Source organism: Papilio polytes, unplaced genomic scaffold (genome assembly GCF_000836215.1).
Source record: "Papilio polytes unplaced genomic scaffold, Ppol_1.0 DF824102.1, whole genome shotgun sequence".
In the NCBI taxonomy this organism is placed as follows: Eukaryota; Metazoa; Arthropoda; class Insecta; order Lepidoptera; family Papilionidae; genus Papilio; species Papilio polytes.
In genome coordinates, this window is record NW_013525102.1 from 2,023,449 (window position 1) to 2,038,683 (window position 15,235).

Below are 15,235 nucleotides of genomic sequence, written 5' to 3' on the forward strand. Positions count from 1 at the left end.
CACCTTGAAGACTTCAAGGCGTACGCGGATGATGAAAAAGGTGTTAAAAGTTGTATCATGCAACACAGTCCCGAAACTACATCCAGCAACTTTGTTTTTGAAGCAGTCTTAGCTACGAATAGTTAGTTAAAAACCAAATAACCTTTGTTAAGAGACTAATGTTAAATTAACAAAAGCTCCATCTCACTTTGTAACTTTTGATGAAATTCATCATCATCATCTCCTTATCCTACTCCAGTAGGGTCGGCGCAACAGGTTTTTGTCCTCCACATAACTCTATCATACGTCATCTCAGTCATCACTCCCTTTTTGATCATGTCACCTTTTACACAATCCATCCATCTCTTTCTAGGTCTTTTTTTTGATGAAATTGATGTTAGTTTTCAAATTTTTTTAAGGTCTGAACGTGACAAATATCATGATTTTATCTTATTTTCTAGCCAAAATATGTTCCCTAATAGGATACACTTATATCGACAAAAATTTGTCAGCAATCTGAATCAACTCGACCAGAATGTTATTTTAATTTAGTTATGGAGTTACAACAAAGCAACAAAAAGGCAATGCTTGTTCTGACAATATAAAATTAGACAGATATTGTGCAGGTTGCATGTGAACGGAGTTAATAACTTGAATATCAAGTATTGTAACGTTTCGAAGGTTAGTGTCAGGCAAAAAACGTGTCTCGATATATTTTTATGTATGCATTTTAAAAATTGACGACTTTGTTATTCAATATAAAATCATATCGAATACGAGTACATTATAACGAATAGACTGGTAAAGGATTTTAACAATCCGAAAAACAAATTGTATACCATCCCTTTTTCACAACCATTCGATTAAAACATAGCGCTATCCCTTTTTGTTTCTCTCAAAATACTGAGACACATAATATGTTTTTATGTTAATGTTTCACAGTGAGAATTGATAAATACAGTATTAAAACATTCTAGTTCAAAACATCAAGGAGTTTATTAAAATGCTTTGTGTAAGGTGCCGTATGGACTCGTCATCTTGCATAGATGACGCACGTAAAAGCGGTTTTGTGCATGATTTTATATTTCAAGGTCTCTAGATCGTAAATTAGGTGAATGGTAGGTAAGATTGTAAAGATTTTTATTTTTATAAGAATATAAAATCTTGAAGATAAAATAATTTATATGAATTATAAAATACTTTATGGCCAATCCTCTATTCTTTATGTATAATGTAATTGTACTTACATTAGAAATAGCAACTTTGGAAATGGACATATCTATACATGTAAACGTCTGTACGTAATGTCGAATATTTTGGTATACATGATGTATTTGCGTTGCTGATAACGAAATACTAAGTTTTAAAATTTCTGTCTAAATGTCGGCCTATTTGCAATCTGTGTCGGGTAATCTCCAGAACAGCTGACCCAATCATGCGGGTTTCTTTTATTGAAACGTTCCACTGACATAATCGCTGGCGACCGTTAGTGTTATAATTTCAGAAACATGTTTTTATATGTGTAATATAAATAATCAAAGATATTTAAAATTTCATTACATAATCGACAACTCTTTGCACATTGTTCTCAGTACTTATTTACATTGAAAGATTCGAAAGAGTTTCTGTAATAACAACATAACATAAAACGTTAAAGGAATTGTTTACGTTAGTTCTCCACATGCAATGCAATCAACATATTTCTTGCTCGGCGCGTATTGGCGCTCGACAAATATCTGAAAAAAGAGTTCACGTGTAACAAATAGTACTAATTGAAATGAAGAATTGTTAGTACGTTTAAAAATTCTTATTTTAAATTCCAGCTGGCGCGGTCGGGGTATGAGGGGTTAGGGAGGGGAAGAAGATAGGAGAGGGAAGCAAGGGAGAGGAGAGGCACGTGCGCAGCCGGCGGGAGGTGCAGGACGAAGCTTATTTACTTAACAGCTTTCGCAAAACGGCCCATTAAGGATAACTGTACTAAATAATTACTGCAATGTGGCTTTCTATTTCTATGCGCCGGTCGCGGTGAGCGTGCGCGTGCGCGTCCACCTGCCGATGATCACTGTAATTATTTACTATGCATGAATGCGACGCGGCGGCTGTCTAGGACGATCCGGACAAAGAACGGTCACTTTATACAACGGACTGCTCGCGGACAGGTTCCGATATCAACTTGGGCGAGCTGCACCGCCATTTATAAACGCGTTCATTAATTCGCATTCGCGCGAATCGACTTCGGCTAGTCATTATGAATTAATTGCTCGATTTGATATTCGATTTAGTTTCTTTAATGAGATAGCACTAATAAAAAACAACATTAAAAACAACGCTTTAATAGCATATAAAAGACATCAACGCGTTTGACTCCATCCAAACAAATATTTTCAAGTAACATACTTACATTACTAAAAAACAAGCATTGATATTATCAATAGTAGCAATTAAATAAAAAAAAATATGTCAATGGATAATTTGATTACTTAAGTATGTGAAACAAAAAATATACTATCGTGTTACGAGCTTACAGACCATGTAGATATCTTAACAAGAACTGTAGTACAACTGTTAAAATATATGAAATATAAAAATGTGTACAATCATATCCAATTCGTGTGGCAATGTAGCCTTGTCAAATGCTTATTCAAATCTCGGACCTTGAGTTATCGATAACTGTCAGGATGTACCGAATCATTGTTCTTTGCGTTTAACGGAACCGTTTAAAGCAGATAACAAACAAATGGCATTAGTTTTAAAAGGTCGATGTCGATTCAAATTATCGACACTCTGTTTTTAAATCTATTAAAATAACGTTTAAAACATTCTTTTTGATGCACGAATTGTAAAAAAAAACGTAAATTATACAGAAAGATTAAAATAGCAATAGAGTGCTTAGAGTTATTAGAAAAATGTAATTCATAATAAAAAAAAACGAAGTTAAATCAGTGCGTTTAATGAAATATTTTTAGGTTAAGACTGAGAGCAATCGAAACCCAGTAATGCACAATCCAGCGTTTGTTTCACAGGAAGGTAAAACAATAGACAGTGCATTATTGATTTAATTTGAATTTCAACATACAGACCTAAATAAAACAGCACTACTTCGATAATGCGGGTAAAACAATAAAAGCAGTGCAATGATAACTTTGGTTTTTGTTCTGCCCTCGTGTGAATGTGTCCGTCAGTGAGGCTACGGGTGTTGCGGAGACAATTGAATTGATAAGCGACTTTCTACCAGAAATCCGAATTATAGTAGACAACAGGAGTGGACAACAGCCGCATTATTATTAGCCGTGAAATTTCCATAACTTTAAGAAGTTAGAATCTGAAAAAGCAGTTAAATAGGCGATCAATAGTTAAATTATTTAAAAAATGTTTGCACCCAATGACTTTAAATTTAAATTCAATAGTTGAAAAAAAAAACATGTCAACTTGGTATTATAAAATTTTATAATAATATTAAACAGGAAATCTAATACCTAATAAAACCTCTAACGTTTATGTTTAAAATTTAGCATAGATAATAAACATAAAGTACAAAGATAAAATACAGACTTTGACAATATTTCATTCGTATCGTTAGTTACTTTTCATATGGTGGTTTTATGTTTAAAAACCTATTTTTACACAAACATAAATTTATATTTATTACATCGTAAGCTTGTTTAATGAAGTACTTGTGTATTCCAAAATATTAGCATTTGCGGTTGCTTATTAAATAAGAATGTACTAACAAAGTAATTATGAACTAAGTTATACTTATGAAATACTAAAATATACATACAAAAACTGTTCTTTTAACTTTATTAAAAAAATATAGCTAGACACTGTTTATTTAAACGTATTTCAATTATTTGGCCGCCACTTATTAACATTAACGTCAACGTGGTATCACAACACTGCTCTCGGTTTATGTACTTTATTGTTTACTATCTTCTACCCGGGACTTCTCGCGAAATGAAAAACTTAGTAAGTAGCCTATATGTTCTTCCAGATTATTTTCTACATCTGTGCCAAATTTCATCGAGATACGTTCAGCAGTTTTGGCTGCAACCTCTCACAAACATCCATCCACCCAAACTTTCGCATTTAAAATGTAGTGGGCCTGTCCCACCAACTTGTAATTCTTCTGATAACAATCCAACATGTAAAACATGTGATAGAAATATCAGATTTTGTTACCTTATCTAACAGTGATGTCATTTTTAAGGTATCCAGCCACTGGTGGGACAGGCCTTAAGTAAGATTGGTTATGATCGCATTTCGTAACCCTACGCAAAATAAACTGTCAGTAGCCATGATTTGTCTAAAATCAGCCCGAGTGCTAGAGACATGTAAAAGAGTTGACGTATGTCGAAGCTAAAATGTATTTGAAATACTGTAAGTTTTTAAGGCAAGGCCCTTAATTTTTAATCGTATTATACATATTTACAGAGAAGCGTAACTACACAGTTACAAAGTAACACATGTTATGGTAAAATTGTTTACTTGTTGATGTGAAACTGTAGAGAATGGAATGCAGGTGGAAAATATTGAAATTCAAACAAATTATTTTGTTACATAAGTAGTAGAAATAATAAATTGATTAACGATTAATAGTTTATATAATTTAGAAAAGAATGTATTAGTTTGAGATAAAGTGACAACCGCGCTAATGTTGATTGATGTAAGCTATTCAACAAAGTTTTAATAAAGTTATCTGTTTACTAATAATCAAATAAATAATTTGTTTTTACACCAAGAATACAAGAAAATCTAACAATTTGTAGTTGTCGCTTTCATTTATTGTTAATCATAAACGATCAGAAAGTTAAAATAAGTTAGTACAAATATTATTTTTAATATTTTTGAATGTAAACGTAGACATAATTCCAAACATTTAAAATTGCATTCGTTATTGTATTAAATAATTTATATATTAAAAACAGATAGAAAAATCTTTCTAAAACGTAAATACGGAGGCTTCTAAACGCTATTTCTGTCAACACTGAAATTTAGACATGTGTCCTTATTTGTATTTTCTACTTATATGAAATTAACGTATTATTAACTAATAGAAACAGATGCCTCACTGGTTATTTTGTTGCGTGATTACTAAGAACATGTATAAACATAAAGTATCGATGCGAGGAGCGGACGAGCAAAGTTTGAGCAATCTTCATTAAATCTGTAATCCTAGAAGCTTGACCATATTTTCACAATATTGATTAACTTATGAGTGTGGGTTTTCAATCTTAAATTAAATTAAAGTTCCACTGGCCATTGGTTATTAAGTTATTACCTTAACAATGATAGATTGCTAGCTGATTGGTACGCGATGTGAATATTAAATATTATTAGACTGTCGAAGAATTTGATGAAACAAACATCAAAACGTCACTTAATTTTTAAATTTGATATATGACACGTAAAGAACAAAATTTAAGACGTATTACCAGAAACATGTTTACATGTTTAAAATCCTTTAGGATTTTATTTGATTGAAAAATCTTTAATAATACTAATGTGAAAGTTTAGATGGATGAATTAATGTTTGTTAGAGTTTGTAGCCTAAAGTGAAGAACGGATCTCAATAAAATTTGGCATAGATGTAGAGGATAGTCTGGAAGAACACATAGGCTACTTTTTTTTAATGCCACGCGGACGGAGTCGCGGGCGAAAGTTATTGCTTTATATATAGAAGAAGCGACAAAGCTTGATAATTAAGTCACTAATTGGCATTTTCTGCCGCACCGTAAAAGCGTAATTAAATAGTATAGAGCAATTATATATTTGTAATATAAGATACCAGTGACGTATTAATTTAAAATTATAAATGGATTTATCAGATTACCTCGCGAGGCGTCTCAACACACTTTGTAATTAGAAATCACTGTTATTTATGATATCATTCTCTTAAATATAAATAAGTTGCACCATTAATCATTTAGATAGAATCAAAACTTCGTTTATTTTAAAGCAATGTCATATTCGCATATTATCCGATCAACAAAACAAAGAGAAGTAAGTGTTCATCTTATAATACGCAGGTACACTTGCTCGATATCAATACAAATATGCTACAAGTAAACAAGGTTACAGTGTCCGTCGGAGTTTAAATTACCAGTCTTTATTTCGTGTATTTCAATAATCAATAAAAAAAATAACTGAATGTACAAATCGCACGACTGACGTTCTCAGAATCTTTTGTTGCTCATATTTGTTAGTTGTAAAAAGTAAAAGTAAAATTAGTAAAGCCTAATACCGAAGCGTTTTTATCTTTTTGTTTCTTTGTATCCCGGAAGGCTGGCGATATGTGAACGTGAAAATTAATTATCACTGTATCGGCAATCTCCACGGTTCGCTTTAATAGTGGCGATACATCACACTCTCCGTTTTTTAGTAACTGTGTATCACAATCGGTAATCTACTCGGCCGCAAGGTCGTCAAGTACAAAAAAACGGCAACCTGTTTTTGCTCTATTTTTATTCGTTAAGATAAAGAACATCAGAATACCGATTTGGAAGCGCCGTCGGGCGCCGCGCCACGCCGCACCGCGCCGCACCGGACTGGTCCATGCAGGAAGTTGATCCAATTCCACGACAAAAGATTTATGTGTTTTTCGAATACCTTTTTTTATAATTATGTCGCGATTATACCTAATTATATTCGGACCCTTATTAACAAATTTACTTAATAATGTTTCCTTGTTATTTATTTACGTTCCGATTTACAATGTAGTTAACAGTGCGATCGAATGCAATAATAACTAATTAGTTGCAACTTGTGAGCTGGAAATCATTTTTAATATCTTACTTTACTGTATTGTTTCGTTTTAACTTAGTATTATTCATGTGTTCTCAATGAAGGTAAATTCGTAAAATCATAGACATTTGTGAATTTATTACAGTCGGGGAGGCATTGTTGTGCACAAGCAACCGGCGTTAATGCAAAATACGAGGCGCCTCTCGATTTTGAGATAACTATCTATAAATAAAGACAAGCGATCGTGGGACCGGCACAGGTGAGCGGCGATTTTGATGTGTTCTTACTCACGGCTTGTTCATAACAAAACTATCTGCAACTGTCTTATATTTCCAACACGCATCAGTTAACAATCCACATTAAATGCAGTTTATCTATAATAATCGCAGTCTCTTTTTATAGTTTCTATTGTATGTCGATGATTAATAGGTCTAATGTAATTAAATACAGATATTGCTTTCAGAGAGCCATTTGCAAGATCGTAAAATAGTTGATAATAATCGAGAGATCGCATTAAAACGTTTGAGTAGCGTTCGCCGGTCGTGGTATATCTTTATGATGCATCTCTCACATCGCCCCTTTACCATCCTGTAACGCCCTGCGCATAAATACGCATCGCCACATTAATTTATACTTAGATCATGCCAGATAAATTATAAATGCGAACGTTTCTCGCAATCCGGTGACGGTTGTACCAACAATATCATCTCGCGAACTTTTCAAAACTATAATTAAAGTATAAAGCTCCCTAAATTCGAGTGGATGTTTTTGTACAAACTTCTTGTCGTAAAATGGTAATTGCTCCGGCAACCTGTTTGATGTCAGTTTCACGTCTGTACCAAAGTACCAATGTAAATTTATTACTTTATTACTGTATTTAATTCTTCCCTATTTATTTCGTTTGGCAAGTTTTATCGTGAACTAAATTTGGCCAATACATTTTGTATCAAATTGTACCTTACATATTTACATATTAAGTTAAATGTAATATGATACATATAGACGATATTACATTACATTTTAACTTCAATAACTAATTAGATTAAAATACATGTCCAATATTGTACGTGTGAGCATTTAAAAGATAATAACAATAATTTAATTATGCAATTATACAGTAAATACAGATAAATGTTAGTGTTTGTTAATATGTATTTAAAAAACAAGGAAACAAATAATTTTGTATAATTAAATCTATAAATCACTGCTTACAATATTCTTATTTTATTCACGTCATTACAATCGAGTTTTATTAACATAATTTTGATTTTGATGTTACATAAAACAATAATTATTTTAATCGATTGATATAAATATCGTATATCTAAATATTTGCAAAATAACAGATCGTTTAATATGAAATATAATGGTGTAGTAAAGTAATTCAAATCGTTTCGTAATCTCGTAGCTCGTCATAGTGAATATGAATTGATTTTAAAATGTACAAAGCGGAATGGGAGAGACAATATTGTTCGCGGCTCACAGCGGGACGCCCAGATGACATCTCGCAGCGTGCAGCCTTACCTCTATACAATATAGCCTATAAACCACTAGACAATGTACTTTAACGGTTTAAAAATAAAGTTCAAATTTCAAAGAAAGCATATTTTTTACATCAAATTCATCCTTACAGTCACTTATATTAGAGTTTAATTTAAAATCAAGTACTAGAATATATTCGAAAATAAAAAGCAAAGATAAAAATACAGATAGAGGTAGTTACGAAATTAAGCGACCAAATGGATTACAAAGTTCATTGTTTGATTCGCGACGTGGTCTGTGAGCGAGCAGTCGGCGCGAGCGGCGCGGGCGCAGGGTTATCTCGCTCGGGCCCCGTCACGGTTCCCACGGAGAACGGCATTTTAAATACCTATTTATCTATGTACGGCGACAGGACCACGATGCATTCTATTTGAGTAGCCTCTTCTGGATGGGTCAAGGATTCGAAGGCGATTGCGGATCCGCGCTCGCACCGACCCGGCCTTGCTCTAGCGTTGCGGCGATTTCTATTACTAGGTAACTGGTCCATTGAGTATCCGTTATTGATAAACAACATCCTAGTCATAAAGTATTTTTATTGTCCTGTCATAGAGCGAGTTGTTCGTTGACTTACTCATTGTCTAATAACGCTTTGTGTGGGATTCGATCTGTCACAGCTTGGATTTTATACACGTGTGTATTCGTAACAGATATGTACATGAGCGTTGTAACAATAATTTCGTAACAATATTAAAATAAACAAAACAAACAGTAAGTAATATTAAAATATTGAAAGTGTAGTATAGTGGTGAAAGGATGAATGAAGAAAGAGTGACAAGGGAAATTGACCATGCAAATATGAGTGGTAGTGTAACACAGAATTTACTATGGTACAATTAAGTTTACGAAATTTCACAATACTATCTGGAAAGTTTCGTATCGAAAAATTGAGCTGACAATTATGACAGTGGAATCTTACGCTATTAAATTATTTTCCATTATATTCATAGACTTTCAAATTAAATACTCATTTAAGTTTTATCTTGCGAAACGATCGTATCAAATATCGAGACACCTAGTTAGTAATTAATTAACGTATCCAATTTTGTGATTTTTTATTTCATCTATGATTTCTTAACAAATTTATAAGCAAATTTGATTAAAAAAATATAAACGGAAATCAATTATCCGGTTAGTCATGACATAGCTTTTTTTAAGTCTTAAGACGAAAGTTTAAGTAAGAATTAGAATTATGAAATTAATGTATTTTTCTCTTTCGTCTCCTATGTAATCCTATTACGAGAACTATTGTTGTTTATTATTAAAACATGTCTAAACATTTTTCCTATAAACTTAATTTGATTTTTTATTACAAGCGAGACTTCCCATTTTGTACGGTGCTTCTTTTATCGTTTCAGATAACTTTGATTTGAATATTTTTACAATTTATATTTACATTTATTTATTGTTAGTGTTGGTCGCCGTTACTTCTATGATAATCCCTGTACTTCTGAACAATTTATTAGGCAACAGGTTATGATCTTCTGTTTGTGATTAAAAGACTATTCACAGACTCAGTTTTAGCGGACAGCAAACTGCGGCCTGTATAAAGCGTACGTAAGTGTAAACTTTACAAGCTGTTATACTATCCGTCTAAACAATGTGATATATAAAATGGAAAATAATAGATTCAATACCATGTATTTAATTGTAGCAAATAGTTTAACAATGAAAACACATGTACTTATTAATAAAGATTAAAATTGTTAAATGGAAGTTGTTTTCAATCTATCCCACCTGTTGACATTTGCAACTGTTTTAAGTATATGAGTAAGTCAACCCCTGACTCGGGAAACTCATACGTATGTATATTTTGAAAGCGTAATAGCAAAGCCATAAATTACATACCGATGTCGCAGGTTGATAAACACATTAATACATATGTGAGCTTTAATATGAAGTTTATTTTTTGTAATAGATGCAAATACTTTCTTAGTCTCCGAATGTAAGAGGCGTGAAGTGGAAGCAATTCCGCGTTTCGTCTGATGATTGTGGTGCTGGAAGCCCACCTTTAGTCCCTTTTTTATAAGTTGATTTCACGGTGTAGGAGGCTCATAGGAGGGGGAAATATCCCCTTTATGGGGATTATGGGCCGACGATTATGGGCAGTTAACGCATCCGCTATTGCAAATGTCTATGGGCAGCGGTCGCTTCGCTTGTTTGTCGGATTTAGGTTGGCGTTTGATTCTTTGCCTCCTTAGGATATTAAAATGTCCTCGTTATCAAATTGTCACCTATAAAACATGAATTATAGTTTAAGTGAATAAAAGACACTTGCAATACTTTGATTGACTTTTTTAACTTAAAAATCAATCAAATGTTGTCTCTTAGTTAGGAAAATGCATTGGCGTCAGACTTTGAAGCTTTTTTTCAGTCTCAATAGGAAATATTAGAAAGTATTTTAAAAAAGTTTGAATACATTACAATGCATATTAAATTATTGTGTGGGAAAAAAATTTAAATCAGATTGTTACGGTTTAGTCGATCGAACACAAAGGACTTTTAAGATGGTCTTAATAAGTTTTAAAACGAGGCAATAGCAGCCATATTCTCATTCATAACACTTACAGTTAATTCCTATTCAATGCCTTATCTCAGATTGAATACGATGCTATGTCACTGGTAAGTCGTATACTCCGCCCATATACAATTTATCTAGAAAATCGTAAAAACACACACAAATGCACAACGCACGATTTGGTTGTTAATTTTTTTGCAGCCACTAAATATTCGCAATACTCGAAAAAAGTTTTGAATCACATCCTTTTATTATGATATTTGCTGATTGTATGATTTGTCTGGTTAAATCACAAATGGGCGGAGGACAGTATTTCCAGTGACATATTGCTGGCTATATTACGTGGGAGTCGTCATTGACTGGCTCCGGATTACGCTGATGGCTATCGCTATGAAAAGTATATTAATGAAACGATCGATCGACGCTTATTGATTTTATCTCCCACTACCTAATTTTAAAGTAATAAAAACTGTTTTATTATTAATTACAATTATTTTGGTATTACAAATATAAAAAAAGTTACTTTTTCTTTATAAATGTTAGAAAGATGTTTAAATTTATGTTCATTTTTCATGAATTATTAAGTCCCTTTTAATTCATTTTTGAGTCTTTAGCGCTTATATCTATGTAATACTAGCTTTCGACCGCGACTCCGTTCACCTGGAATTTAAAAAAAAACAAAAGTAAGCAGTCTATGTCTTCTTCCGGACCACCGTCTACAACTATGCTAAATTTCATCGAAATCCGTTTAGCAGTTTAAGCTACTAAATCTAACAAACATCCATCCATTCATCTAAAGATTCGCATTTATAATATTAGTAATTCTTTTGCACAAATTTTACAATAGCAAACTAAAACCTGTTATAATATCAATAAGATTTTTTTGTTCTGTTGTTATATTTAATGTTTATTATCCTTCATTTTTTCAACTATTTACTTAACTCTACTTATATTTGTAAGTGCATAATTGCATTTTAAAACATAAGTAACACATTATGTATATGTACATCTAAATTCTTCATAAAACAGCTTATTTAATGTTGAAAACACGATAAGATATTTGACAATTTACAGTAAATGTTTTGATCGGTATCCTTTTGGATTTGGTCTCTGAAACTCAATACTTGGAGATATTGAAATAACCATAACAAGCAAACCGGACTGAAACGTTAAAGATAAGTGCCTCATAGCTTACATACAAGTAGGATGTATAACATATAACGATATATATCGCCTGTCAAATTTCCGCGATTATAGTCTAGTTGTACAGGAAATTTTATATAAAATTGTAATTTAATGCTTTTAAAATGAAATGTATAACGACCCAATAAACGGCAATTATGGGCAACATTGACAGTTATATTGATTCAAGAGATCACGTTTAAAAGGGATAACGTGGCAAATTGGCACATAAGACTATTTTGGAAATAAAAATTGAATTAAAAAAAGGATATTATTATTGCAATAATTTAGAAAAAAAAAACATTGATTCTACTACCATGAGTATTATTAAAATCAAATTTGACAGAAAACTTATCAGTAATCTTAATAAATTCAGTTCTCTCTGTCTCATAAATTAAATGATGAAATCTCTATTAATTTAATCATTTGAAAGTAAAAAAATGCGCATTAAATATTGGCACATTTTCAAGTATCGGATGTTTCCCTATCTCACCGCAGACCAAGTGAAATAGTCGTAAAAACAAGATTTTATTAAATCGTAAGATTTTGAATACAAAAACACATTTTTTACAACGATTATAGTTGCAGCGCCTTACCGTCCACAGACATACGTTTAAACCTTCAAATTTACGACGACTTGCGTTATAAACAATCAAATAATTCGACTTATATGCTTTTTATGCTTCGCACACGAGGTCTTTTGTCTTTCATATTTATTAAATCAAATAAATTAATTAAAATTAACATGATAAATGGAGTTCGGCAACTTTGTCTCCACCTTAATTGGTCGTGGGACAGTTTATTTAATTTTTATACACGGGACATGAAAAAATATTTACATAAATTATACACCTACATTCATGTATTTTACAATACAAGCTATTATTATGTATTATCGAAAGGAAATAGAACACTAAACTTCATTTTCATTTACGTTTTACGATAGTAAATCAAAATTTAGATATCGCCTTGAAATCCACTGCATTTTAACTAAACAATTGCATCGCAAAGCTCTTATTAGTTTAAATCTTGTTATAATCGATGCCAAAGCAATTCCAATATAATAGTTGTTAAATAAAAGAAGACACAGCGCAATATACACGTTCATCTTACGTTCGTCCGCGGACGACGATCATTTATCAGGCGGACCGCTTCCTCGTTCACCCCTTCACTTTAAATTGACTTTAATGCATTAAAAATATGTTCTAATTTTAAACTTCGAAATCGGTTTTGCAAAATGTCTTCAAACGAATTTATTTAAAATGCATTTGATCGCTGTCTTCATCTTAATTGGTTTAAAGTCTATGCGTACATGCATGTGAGATAAAGTAATTTGTCAAATGTTAGTTGTTTTAAGAAGGAACTGTTTGTGAGTACATTAGCGTACAATGTGTAACAAGGAAAAGCTTTTAATTTTCACTTCGAATCACGAGATCGTAAACCGAAATACTAGCGTCGTGAGATAAAGAGCGGACGGCCAGCCTGACCGCGTGGCCTCGTCGTCGAATAAATGCTGTAATTAAGTGAAATTATTACGATTCTTTCTCAAAATGAAACCGATTTTCGCCGTAAACATTGCATACCCGAAGTGTCTGAAATTATGTTAATTCCTTATTTGTGTCATGTAATTAATTATCGACGGTCGGTATTCATCGGCACTCCTTTGTGGGGACAAGAACAAATTTATTATTTTTAAATGCATAAAATTATAGAAAGTTAAATAACATAATCTATACTAATAATATAAAGAGGAGAGATTTGTGTTTTTGTTTGTATTAGAGTGGCTCAGAGGCTACTGGGCCGATTTCAAATTCTTTCACCGTTGAATAGTTTCTTTATTACTTTTTATGTGTTATAAACTAAGCGACCAGTGGCTACACATAAATTCTGTGGGTTTCTGTACCGCTTATAGCAATTCTTTATTGTATTTTTTCAATTTACGTTTTTGTCCAATAAAATAAAAAAAAATTATATCTTGTTACCAATGTTTACATCACTTAAAAGCTCACGGGCACTCCATTCGATATTTTTCCTTCAAATGGCTGCATAACATTATTATTAAAACATGCGAATCATATCCGTTATCAGTCCATTATAGCCGGAAATAAATGGCGAAGCTTAAAGCTTTTTAAATCGACGTCGAAGTCGTGAGTCCTCGTTGAAGTAATTAACTGTCGAATTGATTGCGCTGAATGATCATTATAATACATAGACCCGAAGTTAGGTACTATTTTAATGAATAAATATGTAATCGGGTACAAACACGATCCTATTTCAATGAATTGTACCAAGTAGGTAGAAAATATAAGCACAGCAATAATTTGTAATTTAATTTTTCTGCACCGTGAAGATATTATTAATCAAATCACCACAGTAAGATGGGACAACATAGAATCATCGCCACGTTAGTGTACAAACGAACTCCAATTAAAAAGACTCTTTCAAAAGTGAGTTCAATGAGAACGTTAAAAATAGATAAGTAAAACATTTTTCCACTCTGCGGTTTTAATCTTTGACAAAACTGAAGTGAAAACATATTCAATTTTGTGACAAATTGTCAGATAAGAGCACAAGTACGGCGTATAAGGAAGCACGAATTTGTTTACTTTGCGGCGGCTGCGGCCGCTTCCGAAGGAATTCTCCACTTAATGATGTGGTACTTTGCCTCGTTTCCTTTCACAGTCAAAGATTAAAACAGTGGTACATTTAAACGTCGGCCACGATTATATCTCCGACTTTGCTTAGGATCCTGAATAGGCATATTAACGGATACGGCGTTTGCGCATTAAATATCAATCGTGTCAATACTAACTAGTTATCTGTAAGGACACAAGGATCCGCCAGCCTGTTAAGTTTTGTGTGACGATCGCTATCTATTCTCTTATAAGATGCTTCATACCTAGCTCTTTTGTTGAGTGGAACATGGAAAGTTTAATAAAACAAATTATACCTTAATCTTAGACAGCGATTTACATCGCGGTCTTTTTTTAAATAATTCTCAGTTATAGGGAAGTTAACGGACGTCGGATTATTGCAATTTTCTTATTCTTCTTTCGCTTTTACATTATAATAGTTGTTATGTAATATATGGAAAGAAATTTTGATATGCTCTTTTTTATGATTGCGAAAGATTGCTGACCTATCCCATGTTATTAAATATGTTTGGAAAATTGGTTTGTTGTAAGAAAATGATAAATGTTTCCCTTAGTTCTACTAGCAAACATCAAAAACGAGAGATTGCATCTCATCCATTACTTTCCGTTAGTCTATTGCAAA